Source organism: Papio anubis, chromosome 13 (genome assembly GCF_008728515.1).
Source record: "Papio anubis isolate 15944 chromosome 13, Panubis1.0, whole genome shotgun sequence".
Lineage (NCBI taxonomy): Eukaryota > Metazoa > Chordata > Mammalia > Primates > Cercopithecidae > Papio > Papio anubis.
In genome coordinates, this window is record NC_044988.1 from 39,093,756 (window position 1) to 39,107,792 (window position 14,037).

A 14,037-nucleotide genomic window follows, 5' to 3' on the forward strand; every position below is an offset into this window, starting at 1 on the left:
CTCCAGCTCTGGCTGAAAGGGGCCAATATAGAGCTCGGGCCATGGCTTCAGAGGGTGCAAGCCCCAAGTCTTGGCAGCTTCCATGTGGTGTTGAGCCTGTGACTACACAAAAGTCAAGAATTGGAGCTAGGGAACCTCTGCCCAGATTTCAAATGTATGGAAACGCCTGGAAGTCCAGGAAGAGGTTTGCTGCAGGGGTGGGTTGCTCATGGAGAACCTCTGCTAGGGCAGTGTGGAAGGGAAATGTGGGGTTGGATCCCCCATAGAGAGTTCCCACTGGGGTGCTGCCTAGTGGAGCTGTGAGAAGAGAGCCACCATCCTCCAGACCCCAGAATGGTAGATCCACTGACAGCTTATATCGTGTGCTTGGAAAAGCCACAGACACTGAATGCCAGCCTGTGAAAGCAGCTGGAAGGGAGGCTGTACCCTGCAAAGCCACAGGGGCAGAGCAGCCCAAGACCATGGGAACCCATCTTTTCCATCAGCATGACCAGGATGTGAGGCATGGAGTCAAAGGAGATCATTTTGGAGCTTTAAGATTTGACTGCCCTGGTGAATTTTGAATTTGCACGGGGTCCGTAGGCCCTTTGTTTTGGTCAATGTCTCCCATTTGGAATGGCTGTATTGCCCCAATGCCTGTATCCCTATTGTATCTAAGAAGTAACTAATTTGCTTTTGATTTTACAGGCTCATAGGTGGAAGGGACTTGCCTTGTCTCAGATGAAACTTTGGACTGTGGACTTCTGAGTTAGTACTGAAATGAATTAAGACTTTGGGGTACTGTTAGGGAGACATGATTGGTTTTGAAATATGAGAACATAAGATTTAGGAGGGGCTAGGGATAGAAAAATATGGTTTGGCTGTGTCCCCATCCAAATTTCATCTTGAATTTCCATGTGTTGTGGGAGGGCAAAGGTGGGAGGTAATTAATCATGGGGGCGGGTCTTTTCTGTGCTGTTCTCCTGATAGTAAATAAGTCTGATGGTTTTTAAAAAACTGGAATTTCCCTGCAAAAGCTTTCTTATCCTGTCTGCCGCCCTGTGAGATGTGCTTCTCACTTTCCACCATGATTGTGAGACCTCCCCAGACATGTGGAACTGTAAGTCTCTTAAACCTCTTTCTTTTGTAAATTGCTCCAGTCTCAGGTATGTCTTTATCAGAAGCATAAAAATGGACTAACACAATGGCTTTGACAAGATTTTGTGAGTAAAATGTTAAGATAGGTGAGAAGGTGAGACAGGAGTCAAATATATTTCTAGGTTTCTTTTGGGGAAACTGGGTAGATGACCCTTTAACAGAAATGGGAAAACAAAAGAAAGGGGTTTGTGGGAAAATATTGGGAAAATATTATGAATTCAATTTTCACATATTGTAAGGTAAGAAGCTAGTGTGCTATCAAATAGAAATGCTGATTTGTTTATCAGAAATGAGGACTTAGGGGTACGTATTGATTTGAGTGTCACGAAATAGAAATGACCCTTGAAGCTACAAGGGTAGATGAGTTCTATCATGAAAGCTATAGACTGAAAAGAGAAGAAACATGAGTGACTAGACTAATGTTAACCCCTAGGAGGGATACCTGGGAGAAGGGAAGGCTCAGGGGAATAAGAAGGGTCAAATATATGAGGGGCCTGGTGATGGGTGAGAAAAGGACTGGAGTCCACATGGAGAATCTATCCAATAGAAAAATTACAGTTGAGAAAATCTTGGTTTTGATCAGTGGGGCCTTGTGTCCTGAACACTGCCCATGGATTATTTAGTGAAGATACAAACCAAGTAATTTGTCATACTCACATTCCACTTCATCTTCACCTTCAGACTCTATGGTTTGTCATTTTATTCATAAGCAACCTTGAACTTTGAGTACAAAGCTGCTTAAATCTTCTGTGTTCTGGGAAAGTAGCAAACTAACTTTTCCCTATTTAAGTGTTTGGTAGATAGTAGATAACACAGATATCTTTGTGAAGTGAAAGACTACTCAGAAAAAAACCAATACAAAATGAGAGACCAAAACTGATTAATCTATCTGTCCTTGTCTTTCTGTAGAGGAAAAATATGGACAAATTGCAGGGTCCAAGTATAGAGAACATAGTGCCAGGTAGTAATTTTTTAAGACAAGCTAAATAATTTGGACTATGACTTGGTTAGGCAGAAATTGATCCCCCAAATATAGTTGAATTTAAGTGAATTATCTAACAGCTGAGTGACCTGTGAAAAATGCCATAATCAATATTTTGCTGGTTAATACTGAGTGTCAGTGCGATTGAATTGAAGGATGCAAGTATTGATCCTGGTTGTGTCTGTGTGGGTGTTGCCAAAGGAGATTAACATTTGAGTCAGTGGGCTGGGGAAGGCAGACCCACCCTTAATCTGGTGGGCACCATCTAATTAGCTGCCAGTGAATATAAAGCAGGCCGAAAAATCTGAAAAGGCAAGACGGTCCTAGCCTCACAGCCTACATCTTTCTCCAGTGACGGATGCTTCCTGCCCTGGAACATTGGACTCTAAGTTCTTCAGTTTTGAGACTCGGACTGGCTCTCCTCCTCCTCAAACTTGCAGACAGCCTATTGTGGAATACTTAATAAACTCCATATACATATATATATCCTATTAGTTCTGTCCCTAATACAAATACGTCATTAAGGATTCACCGAGTTGTGCCAGCAGAGCCTATTTTTCTTTTTTTATAGAGTTTACTACATTCATAGATCAAAGGAATGATGTAGACACAATATATATCTGTTTTTCAGAAAGGTATGCATATTTTTTGAAGACAAGAGATGGTGAATTGATTTCTGGATAACAGAACATTTAAAAGGATTTTGAATTGTTTCAGCATTATTAGGTTTTCAATGAGAAGTCTCAAATAAGTGGAATCAGGAATTAGGAATGTTTTCATATTAAAGATTTGATGAAAGCTGGCTAGCTGGAATGTCTTGAATTTGTCACTTAACATCCTACCTGCCTGGTTTTGGATTTGAACTGAGGGTTGATTAAATGTGAGCTACTATTGGAAGGAGTAGGAATGGGAAGATCTCGATTAATACTCAACAAAGGACGTTATCTGATACACTGTGAAAAACAAATATTTTATAGAATCGGTGGTTCACACATGCAGAAACAACTTGGGTTAAATGGTTTCTTACTATAGCCATTTAATTTTCCTCTTTTCTCCTCATAGTATAACATCTGGTAGCCCAAAACTAAAGACATTACTAAGAAAAAAATTAGTAAGCTTATCCATGACTAAGGGATTCTACAATACAGTGATCATAAATGATGTGTGTCAACAGATGGCAACTTGCCAAAGTATCTTTGGAGATATTCTATGGGACACAAGTTATCCTTCCCTATTATTTGGTACTTTGATTCTCTATATAACTACCTTCCTGAAATTCTTTCACTCCCTAGACTTTCCAGAATAGGAATATTCAGATAAGATCACTAGGGACTCTTCTAAGTCTCCTCAAACTCTTGCTATAGTGAATTTTTTCCACATCAGCCACATGTACAAGCTTATTTGTATGTATAAATGTAAAAACACACTTGCTACCTTGCAACATGCAATATATCTGTTCAATCTAATGCTTAGAATTAGTGTTTTTGAAGAGTCCTTGAGTATCAAATAGAACTTCTGGAAGTAGATAAAAATCAGGAAAAGCAGGGGATTTTTAGGATTGAGATTCCCAAAATCTTATTCTAATTAATTTCTATACATGACTTCGTTGTTATATCTTTTTACATTTCAACTGTATGCAGTTTATATTTTTTACTGTTATTTATCTATAAAGATAGTAGTAAATTTACATGATTTTATAGCAATGTATATGAACTTGGGTGCAGATTGAGCATTTGTAACTAATGAAGTATTCCACCCAAACCTCCACTAATCAGAAAGTGAGGGCATGAGAAGTGCTGCTGAGACTGTAGTTTACATGAACTGGGAAAGTTGAAATTAACTAATGGTGACCTGGATGTGATAAATATTTTAAGGAGCATGTAAGTGTGTGTGTGTGTATGAGTGTGTTTCTGTATCTGTACCTGTAAATGAGGGAGGGAGGGAGAGAGAGACAGAGAGAGACAGAGAGAGACAGAGAGAGAGAGAGCGATGGCAAATTGGGAGGAGTGTTGCTCAGAAACATGATACCAAGAAATACTAATGCTATATACTGGTAAGAGAGAAACAATTCATCGAAACATAATGGCTACATATTTGACTTTATGGCATAAAATTTATATATAATAAGTATAGTGTATTAGCTTTTTAAAAATCATAGTTTCAGATCTCTTCGTGGATCCTCACTCAACTATTGCTTGTGAGCCAAGGTGTAAATATATATAATATTCTAAAAATTAGCTGTAAGTAATACTAGCACAATTTTAAAATTAAAAATATTACTTTCCATTCCAGCACATAATTTTCATTTTATATCTATGAGTTTTAATAGCACTCCTATTACCAGAGTAATGAGAAAGAAAAGTGAAATCATATTATACGTTTTTTCAAAAAAGAATTATTCTATAATTAGCCAAGCAATGATGTTGATATCTTTTGAGTCATGCTAGTTGTACATTAAAACCAAGTCAAAGACTGTATTATATTGAGCATTAAAGAGAAAAATTAGAATGAGTGAGACTTACCAGTGTACAGCCTCCCCCCACAAGATGATTTTATGGCTGGAGGATGAAAAGTATCAAACTCCTCAAGATTTCCCTGGAAGGAAAAGTGAGAGATAGCTTTAATTCACATTTTCTGGCAGTTGTATTATGTCACATTTAAGTCAGTTGTTCAGATAAAAAAGGAGAACAGTAAAAACTACCTTAGAGATAAATGAAGTTAACAAATTAATGCTAAGAAATGATATCCTAAAATGAGAGTCTATATTATTTCCTTGATGTAAAGTATTGTAGCCAATAATATTTAAAGAATATACAGAATCTTTTGGAAGAATCAATATCGTTAAAATGGCTATACTGCCCAAAGCAATCTACAGATTAAATGCTGTTCCTATTTCACTACTAATGTCATTCTTCACAGAATAAGAAAAAACTATTCTAAAATTCATATGGAAAAAAAATTTGCTCTGATATAAAAGTTCATGCTGTAGGATATTAATTTGTTAACTAACTACAAACCCACTTTTTTAAAATGGCAAACGATGGTCTTCAATTCACAAATAAAGCTAAAACTAAGTTTATCATACTGCAATTCTATCTTTCTTACAATAACCTCTAATTATTTAACCACTATTCCTTTCACTAAATCATTTCTTCCACAAAAATTCTTGCCTTTTACTCTTTCTTCTTCTCGCATTCTGTCTCAGCTCCTGGTTCTACTTTTTTTTTTTTTTTTTTTTTTAAGAACTTTTAAGTTCAGGGGTACATGTGTGCAGGTTTGTTACATAGGGAAACATATGTGTCACAGGCGTTTGTTGTGCAGATTATTTCATCACCAGGGTATTAAGCCTAATATCCATTAGTTACTTTTCCTGATCCTCTCCCTCCTCTCAACCTCCCCCCTCCAATAGGCCCCAGTGTATGTTATTACCATCTGTGTGTCATGTGTTCTCATCATTAAGCTCCCACTTATAAGTGAGAAAATGTAGTATTTGGGTTTCTGTTCCTTTAGTTTTCTAAGGATAATGGTCTCTGGCTCCATCCAAGTCCCTGTACAGGACATGATTTTGTTCTTTTTTTATGGCTGCATAGTATTCCATATATATATGTAGCACATTTTCTTTATGCAGTCTATTATTGATGGTCATTTAGGTTGATTACATGTCTTTGCTGTTGGGAATAGTGCTGCAATGAACATACACGTGCATATGTCTTTATAATAGAACAATTCATATTTCTTTGAGTATATAGTAATAGGATTGCTAGTAATAGGATTGTTGGATCGATATTATTTTTGTCTTAAGGTCTTTGAGTAGTCTCCACACTGTCTTCCACTGTGGTTGAACTAATTTACACTCCTACCAACAGTGTACAAGCATTCCTTTTTCTCTACAACCTTGCCAGCTTGTACTATTTTTGACTTTTTATGATAGCCATTTTGACTGGTGTGAGATAATATCTCATTGTGCCTTTAATTTGCATTTCTCTAATGATCAGTGATGAGCTTTTTCCCAATACGGTTGTTGGCCACATGTAGGTCTTCTTTTGAGAAGTGCCTGTTCATGGCCTTTGCCCACTTTTTAATTTTTTTTTTTTTCTTATAAATTTGTTTATGTTCCTTACGGATACTGGATATTAGACCTTTGTTATAGGAATAGTTTGCAAAAATATCCTCCCATTCTGTAAGTCGTCTATCTGTTGATAATTTCTTTTGCTGTGCAGAAGCTCTTTAGTTTAATTAGATCTCATTTGTTGATTTTTACTTTTGTTGCAATAGCTGTTGGCATCTTTGTCATGAATTCTTTACCCATGCCTTTTTCCTGAATGGTATTGCCTAGGTTATCTTCTGGGTTTTTTTTTATATATATAGTTTTAGGTTTTACATTTAAGTCTTTAATTTCTGGCTCTTCTTACTTCCCTATCTAGGTTGACCCTTGGTCTACCTCTCCACACCCTCATCATTTCAGCCTTCCTTCAGTCTCACCACCCTGCTAATTAACAACTCCAGACCTATCTTACAGTCCATTTCCCCCATCCCAAATGTTATGGTGCCCAACTATGCTAGCTTAAGTTCCTTATTCATGAAATTCCTTATTAGTGGTTTCCTGCTTAATAATAACAGTATACTTCATTTAAAAATTAGGCATGAAAAGATAAGTGAGTAAATACCAGCAAGACAGCATGCTTCTGACAACTAACTTTGGCCCTTGTTCAGGAAGCAGAAAACCTATATCTTCATTTGTTTGTGTTTAAAACTTCAGAGGACATAGGTAAGTGTCTAAATCATGGGGTGGAACATACCTGACCAATGAATATTTCAGATTCCCACTGGTCTGTAGGTCTAAAATAAGCTTTACTCTTGGATATTCAACATTGGTATCTGGCAGTACACCCACTGATACTCATACTGCATATCTCCCAAATAAATGTAGTATTAAGTATTTCAATGAAAGATACACATTTATTAATTATTTTAATAAAAGTCAGGACAGGTTAGGGCTGACAGTCTACATACACTAGTGGAATCTCTGCTTTCTCAGGCCTATTTGGATCCCTTTCTTCTTGACATCTAAGACATAAAAATGGTAGATTGTTGACAGGTAAATGATCATCAACATGTTACCCACATACTTAATTCCCTGATGTATTTTACTGTTAAGCCTGGATAAACATTCTGAAGTCCATTTGCTTATTAAGCATCAAGTTTATCAGCATTTAAGCATCATATTCAGATCGTAGTACACTGTAAAATGAACTGATCACTTAGATATCAAATCAAATAGCAGCAAGGCACACACACACACACTCATGCACACACACACACACATATTTTGCCAGGGTTCTACAAACAGCACAAATAATTTTTATTTTATTTTATTTTATCTCATTTTATTTTATTTTTGAGATGGAGTTTGGTTTTGTCACCAGGCTGGAGTGCAGTGGTGCGATCTCAGCTCACTACAACCTCCGCTTCCTGGGTTCAAGTGATTCTCCTACGTCAGCCTCCCGAGTAGCTGGGATTAACGGCATGTGCCACCACACCCAGCTAATTTTTGTATTTTTAGTAGAGACAGGGTTTCATCATGTCAGGATGGTCTCGCTGTCTTGACCTCGTGATCTGCCCACCTGGGCCTCCCAAAGTGCTGGGATTACAGGCTTGAGCCAGATTCTTATTATTTATGTATTTATTTATTTAGATAGGACCTTACTCTGTTTCTCAAGGTGAGTATAGTGGTATGATCATGGTTCACTGCAGCTTCAATCTCCCAGGTTTAAGTGATCCTACCAACCCAGTCTCCTTGAAGTAGCTGGAACTACAGGTATGTGCCACCATGCCTAACTAATTTTTTAATGTTTTGTTTTGTAGAGACGGGGATTCACTATGTTGCCCAGAATGGTCTTGAACTCCTGGACTCAAACAGTCCTTGTGGCTCAGCTTCCCAAAGTGCTGGGATTATAGCACCATGTACCACAAAATAATATTTAAAATAGAAAACTGATATGGCTTGGATCTTTGTCCCCACCCAATCTTATATCAAATCACAATCCTCAATGTTGGAGGTGGGGCCTGGTGGGAGGTGATTGTATCATGGGGTCAGTTTCTAATATTTTAACACCATCCCCCTTGGTGGTGTTGTAGCATGAGTGTGTAACCATGAGATCTGGTTGTTTAAAAGTGTGCAGCACCTTTCTGTACCCTTCCTCCTGTTCTGGACATATGCAGATGCCTGCTCCAGCTTCACCTTCTGCCATGAGTAAAAGCTCCCTGAGGCCTCCCTCGCCATGCTTTTGTGTATTGTGGAAATGTAAACTAATTAAACCTCTTTTATTTATAAATTACTCAGTCTTGAGTATTTCTTTATAGCAGTGAAAAAACAAGCTAATTCAGAAACTGACACATTCACTTTACATTTAAGGGTGGTTTAACCAAGACAAGTTTTCCATGGGAATTGACTACTAATATTTGAGAGAACATCAATCTTTGTTTTCTTGGAAAATATGTCATTTATCTTACATGCAAAAAGATGTTTGTTAACCCGAAACTTCAATATCTAGAAAATAATTCTATTGAAGGTAGCTTTAAAGAGAGCTCAAATATCTCATCTTAAATGAGAAAGAAAAACAAAACAAACAAATCTCTTAAAGACTTTGTATCCTATATAGTTATTATGTTCTTCATTTTCTTTTCAGTCATGTTCTCTCAAAAAGTAGTTTAATTTCACTACCTCTATTTCCAAATCTTTTCGTCACACCTTGTACATGAGAATCTATCTACTGACATTGACATGTCTGAAATTGCCAATGACCTTCATATTGATAATTCCAAATGCAGACTTGCATTTATTTTATGTGTCACATCTAATATTTTGTTCTACTGAACATGGGTACCATTTTACAACATATCTCCTAACTTCCATGATGCTACTGTTCTCTTTTTTCTTCCTATAACTCGATTTATTCCCTCTTAATTATAGATCATGTATATCTCATGATATTTCTTCTCAGGACTTCATCTTTAACATTTTGCCCTTATCATTCTATAACATCTCTCATGATGGCTTAATACAAAGCCATGGCTTGAATACTAGCCTATTACTGTAAATCCCAAATAGATAGCCCCTAAATTGGACATTTTTACATGAATATCCTAAAGACACCTTTGATTCAACTTGTGAAAATATCCAATTACCTTTATTCTATTAATCTGATTTAGTGTTCTCTATCTCAGTGAACAATAACAATAGGTAACATTGATTAAGCACTTATGATGTATCTTACACTTCTGATATCTTATGTGGTTACTCCACAATCTCATATTGGAGATACTAATATTATCACCATTTTGAAAATCACAGAACTGATCCTCAAAGAGGTAAAATTACGTGCCTGAAATCACACAGCTAATAATTATTGGAGATGGGACCTGAACAGACTGCCTACACACTTTACTATTACACCTTGAAAATATTTGCCCAGTTGCACAAATCAGATAATTTGAACTCACTTTATATTTTTCTTTTATTCATCTATTCTCGGAGAACTATAATCACTTAGTTCTCTAGATTACGGGTATAAAACATTGTATTATTATTGTATCTATTCTCTCCCCTTAATCCTTATGGCCCTGACCTTGGTTTAGATCTTCACTTATCTCCCAGATTGTGTGAACAATTATTGCCCTTTACACTAGCCTCTAACACTGACCATAAACTTTAATCTCTGATCTTGATTCTAAACACTTCATTCTTGTGTTGCTTACAATGAGTCTAGGTACAAAAATGTATGACTATGAAAAAGGTTACCCTAAATGCCATCTTAGTTTTCAATCGGCTACATAAAAAAGGTGTATAGGCATGTGGTAGGTTTGTTGTTCACAATACTCTTCCCATCTCTATAACTCAATTTCCTATAGAATTAAATTCAAATCATCAACATTATAATTGAATTCCCAAAAAACTTGAAATCATCTACAAAAATTATGAAATAAAAGTGATTATCCTATTTCTATTGTGACAATTTAAAACTTTTATTTGAATCAACAGAAAATGAATACAAAGAAAGACAATACTTTATTTGTCAGGTAAAGACTAAAAATCCCTATTGTCCATGTCCCTATAGCCAATTATTTGAATACTATGCCAAAATAAAGTATTGAGAAAAAAGTATCTATATGAGTTTTCTCTACCAAAGTGTAAGGTATATAAATCTCTACCAAAATGTAAGGTATATAAATCTCTATTATCTGTGTATGTTTACATATATACAATAGAAGTTGCAATATAAAATGGGGAAAGTTACACAAATAAGCTAGATTACTATTATGAATTCAAACTCATTTTAATTTCCACCTGAAAAATATTTTCGTTATATGAAGAACACTTAGCTTATGATCTAAACTCCTGGGTTAAAATGTCCTATCTATCTGTGTTCTAAGAAAAGTCACTACGTATGGCCCTCAGTTTTCTTTTATGGGGGGAAAAAACAAAGGGGTATGATTTTACTACATGAATTCTAAGACTTTTTTTTTTATTCTGCTTTAACCTTCTGACTGAGATAAATTTATCAAATTGGATACGACTGCTTTTGTATCTTCATGTGAATCATAAAGAGGACAAAATTTAAAGATGAAAACAATCAATAAAACAATATTATGTCTGTTTGTCAAACAAAGAATATGAGACATCTGTGATTTAAAATTTGAGCTTCACAATTTTAATTTTTCTAACTTCTAAAGAAAAAATTCAGAAGCTTAAATGCCATTCTCCTAAATTGCCTTCAGTTCAAATGCATAGCAGTCAGAATTTCAAAGGCGTACACATTGTTTTCAGTAATGCATAGCTTTGCTGCAAAGTGAGGATAGGACTGGAATGAAAATAGTGAATGACAGCAGCAAAATCAGTGTTTGGTAGGTAAAACTCTATCTAGAAAACTAAGCTCAAATTAGAGAAAGAAGTGACAGAAGCAAGCTTTTTTTGGTTAAACGGATTCATAAAAATGAATGTGTTATTGACCAGAGAACTCGAAAGTCTTCCCATTTTGTTGTAGTTTGATGTTATTGAATTAGGAACACTGACAGTTTTTATACATGCTGGATGTAGCTTTGAATAAATGGATAGCCATCCAGCACATTCAACAATTGGTCGAAACATTTTAGATACACCTAATAAGGGGTCCCAGGAGCAGATGTGCTTCTGCCCAGACTACATACTGAGAATTCCAATTATACAGGCAGCCAAATTGCTATAACCTAATTGCCAGTACCCTGAGTGTAGGATGCAATCACTGCTTATTCACTCTTGTTCTTCCAAATAAACATCAGTGATCCTCTCAACTTAACACACTACCCAGCTATGTAGGGAGAATCAGCAGCAAGCTACTTAGCAACCAGAGGCTATATTTGGTTTCTGCAGACTTGTTTATGAAATTCACATAGTTCACTTCTTCCTAAATCAGTAGTCATAGTATAAAATGGCTTAAGCATTTTCTTCCCTAGCAATAAAAGATTCTTTCAAAAATGAGAGAGAAGAAATGAATCTAGTAAAAATGTATTAAATGCAAAATTAAATTGAGCACTGATAAACCTCACTTTTAAAGGTACTCAGTCAAATTGAAATGTGCTCTTCCATCTCAGTTTCACACAAAGTGCAATATGTGCTATTTGAAAATTAGATAATCTGCTTAAGAGCTATTATTGTGCAACTCCACCCTCTTGCTAACCAAATTTACTGTAATGTGGGTGAGATTGTTTTTGTTTCACAATTTCTATTTGCTGTCTTGAAGAGTGATACATTTTTAAATGTTTTTCATTTGCTTAAAGTAAATGTATTTCACTGTTTTTGAAAAACAAGAATGTAAAAACATAATTTTTCATAAAAGCACATGCTTTCTCTAAAAGAAAAATATATTTAAAGAACTCACAAAAGCACATTATGCCGCTAGTGAAAGAAAACAGCTTTTAAATATAACTATTGTAAATGATATTTTGTTTTTTCATGCCCACACAAAAATTTGTCATTTGAGAAATGTGTAGTTGTATCTTGAGGTAGCTTGAAATTATGGAAAGACTGACTATATCCTTGAAGAGGTTTCAATTTTTATTTTGAATGTGCTAGAAAGAAAATAAATAGAAATGTGAAATTCAGTGGAATTGATTTCTAGGAAAATAAGGCTCAAAAAACACAGAATTTTAGATCTTATTTACAGAAAATAGCTTTCTGAGTAGGTCAATAACCCACTTTTAAAGCACCTAAAATAAGATAGGACTACTGAAATAAGCATATTATGTTTTAGAGCAACTATTTCAAATTTTTTACTTTCTAGCATATAAAATCAAGGAGTGGAGAAGGTGCAAAATCCTTCAATTGCTGTGTTATATTAGAGGTTTTACTAGATTCATTACAAAATGTAATATGAGAAAGAAACATAAAATATCTCAGCAGTCTAGATATCAATGATATGAAAATGTCACAAACTGGTTTAATTTTACTGAAATTATAATTTTCTTTGCACAGTCATATACAGAAAATGATTAAGCACTTTTACAAAACTGCATTACCTTGGACAAAGAAGAAAATTCATTTCTTAAAGTTAATGTAACTTAAATAACATATAAACTTTAGATCTATGCTGTAACCCATTAGGAGTTGCCTTCCCTATGAATCCTAAATATAACATATGATCTCATCTGCTCATGGCAAAATAACATCCTCCTTAGAAGCACATCTTCAGTGACAGAATTTCTGGAATGTATTCCTAGCTGAAGTAAAGCAGCATCTGCAGTACTACACAATCATCCTCAGAAGTATTGCTGTTTAGAAGCAGAACGACAATGAATAATGTTAAGAAATAGGGCACTGCCCCTGTGGGAACACAGTAGCAGAGGTAGCAAAATGCTAAAACTTTCTACTGATTTTTTCCAGAGATTTAAACACCAGCAAATAAGGCCCTGTAGGCATATAAAAGATAAGAGCAAATTTAACCCCCCTTTCACCTGTTCAGCTGCCACAGGGGTCATTTCTCTATGTGTAATTTAAAATTTGTTCTATTTCTGCCATACTATTATGCAGTTCAGAGGAATCAGCATAAAGAGGCATGCGGAGATAGAAGACTCAGAGATGAATCCTCAAAGTAGATTAATCTATTAAATGCAATCTATTAAAGCACCATAGATTGCCAACTCACACAAAGGTAGCTCTATAGAGCTGCAGAAAAGAAAACTCTCTATCCAGACCATTTCCTGAGAACTGAGAATGCTGCTATCCCTGCTCTGGGGTAGAATTCCACCCTCAGCACTTTTAGACTACTGCCATATGCTGGGATCCTTATTAAGATGCAGTTACCCTCAGGAAAGGTAACAAGCAGAGCTACTAGCAGGACTGCTAATACATTAGTGTTGGTGAAGAAACTGACAGAGATGATGCTGATTGTGGAAGGTAAAATACAAAGAACTGAGAAAATTAGAGAACCACCAGATGAGGGAGATGCAAATAGAAGACTGAAGGCTACATGGGTAGGTGTAGCTTGGCACCAACAGTAGCATACACTGTCCTTCTCCCCACCAGACTTCATTCAAATAAATCTAAATGACAAGTAATTATCCAGAATTTTAAAAATCTTGACAATAATTCATTGCAAATGGAAAGAACATTTCCAGGAGATTATTTCTTTACCTAATATGAATGTATTTGTGAAAAAGTCTTTGGATCCCTGTAACACATAAACAGTTGAAGAGTTTAATCTAAGAGATCAGTAAAGAAAGAACACTGAGTTTTAACTGAGAATACTTGAATTCTAATATGAGTTCTAACACAAATCAAGTGTGGTCATTCATTGGATATTTCTGAATTAGAGTACAGTTCTCATTTACACAGAGGGCAGTAAGAGCAGGTAATCTCTAGGACATAATAAAGCTCTAAAGAC

At 35.6% G+C, this 14,037-nt stretch overlaps 1 protein-coding gene across 44 annotated transcripts in view; it reads right to left on the reverse strand.

Moving 5' to 3' along the window:
• Positions 1-14,037, reverse strand: part of PTPRD (protein tyrosine phosphatase receptor type D) — a 2,329,646-nt gene that overhangs the window by 1,731,241 nt on the left and 584,368 nt on the right. For all 44 annotated transcript variants that reach the window (XM_017949398.3, XM_017949394.3, XM_017949399.3 and 41 more), the window contains one exon: positions 4,642-4,714. The gene's annotated coding sequence lies outside the window, so the exon portion shown is untranslated. The remainder of the gene's footprint in view (positions 1-4,641; positions 4,715-14,037) is intronic.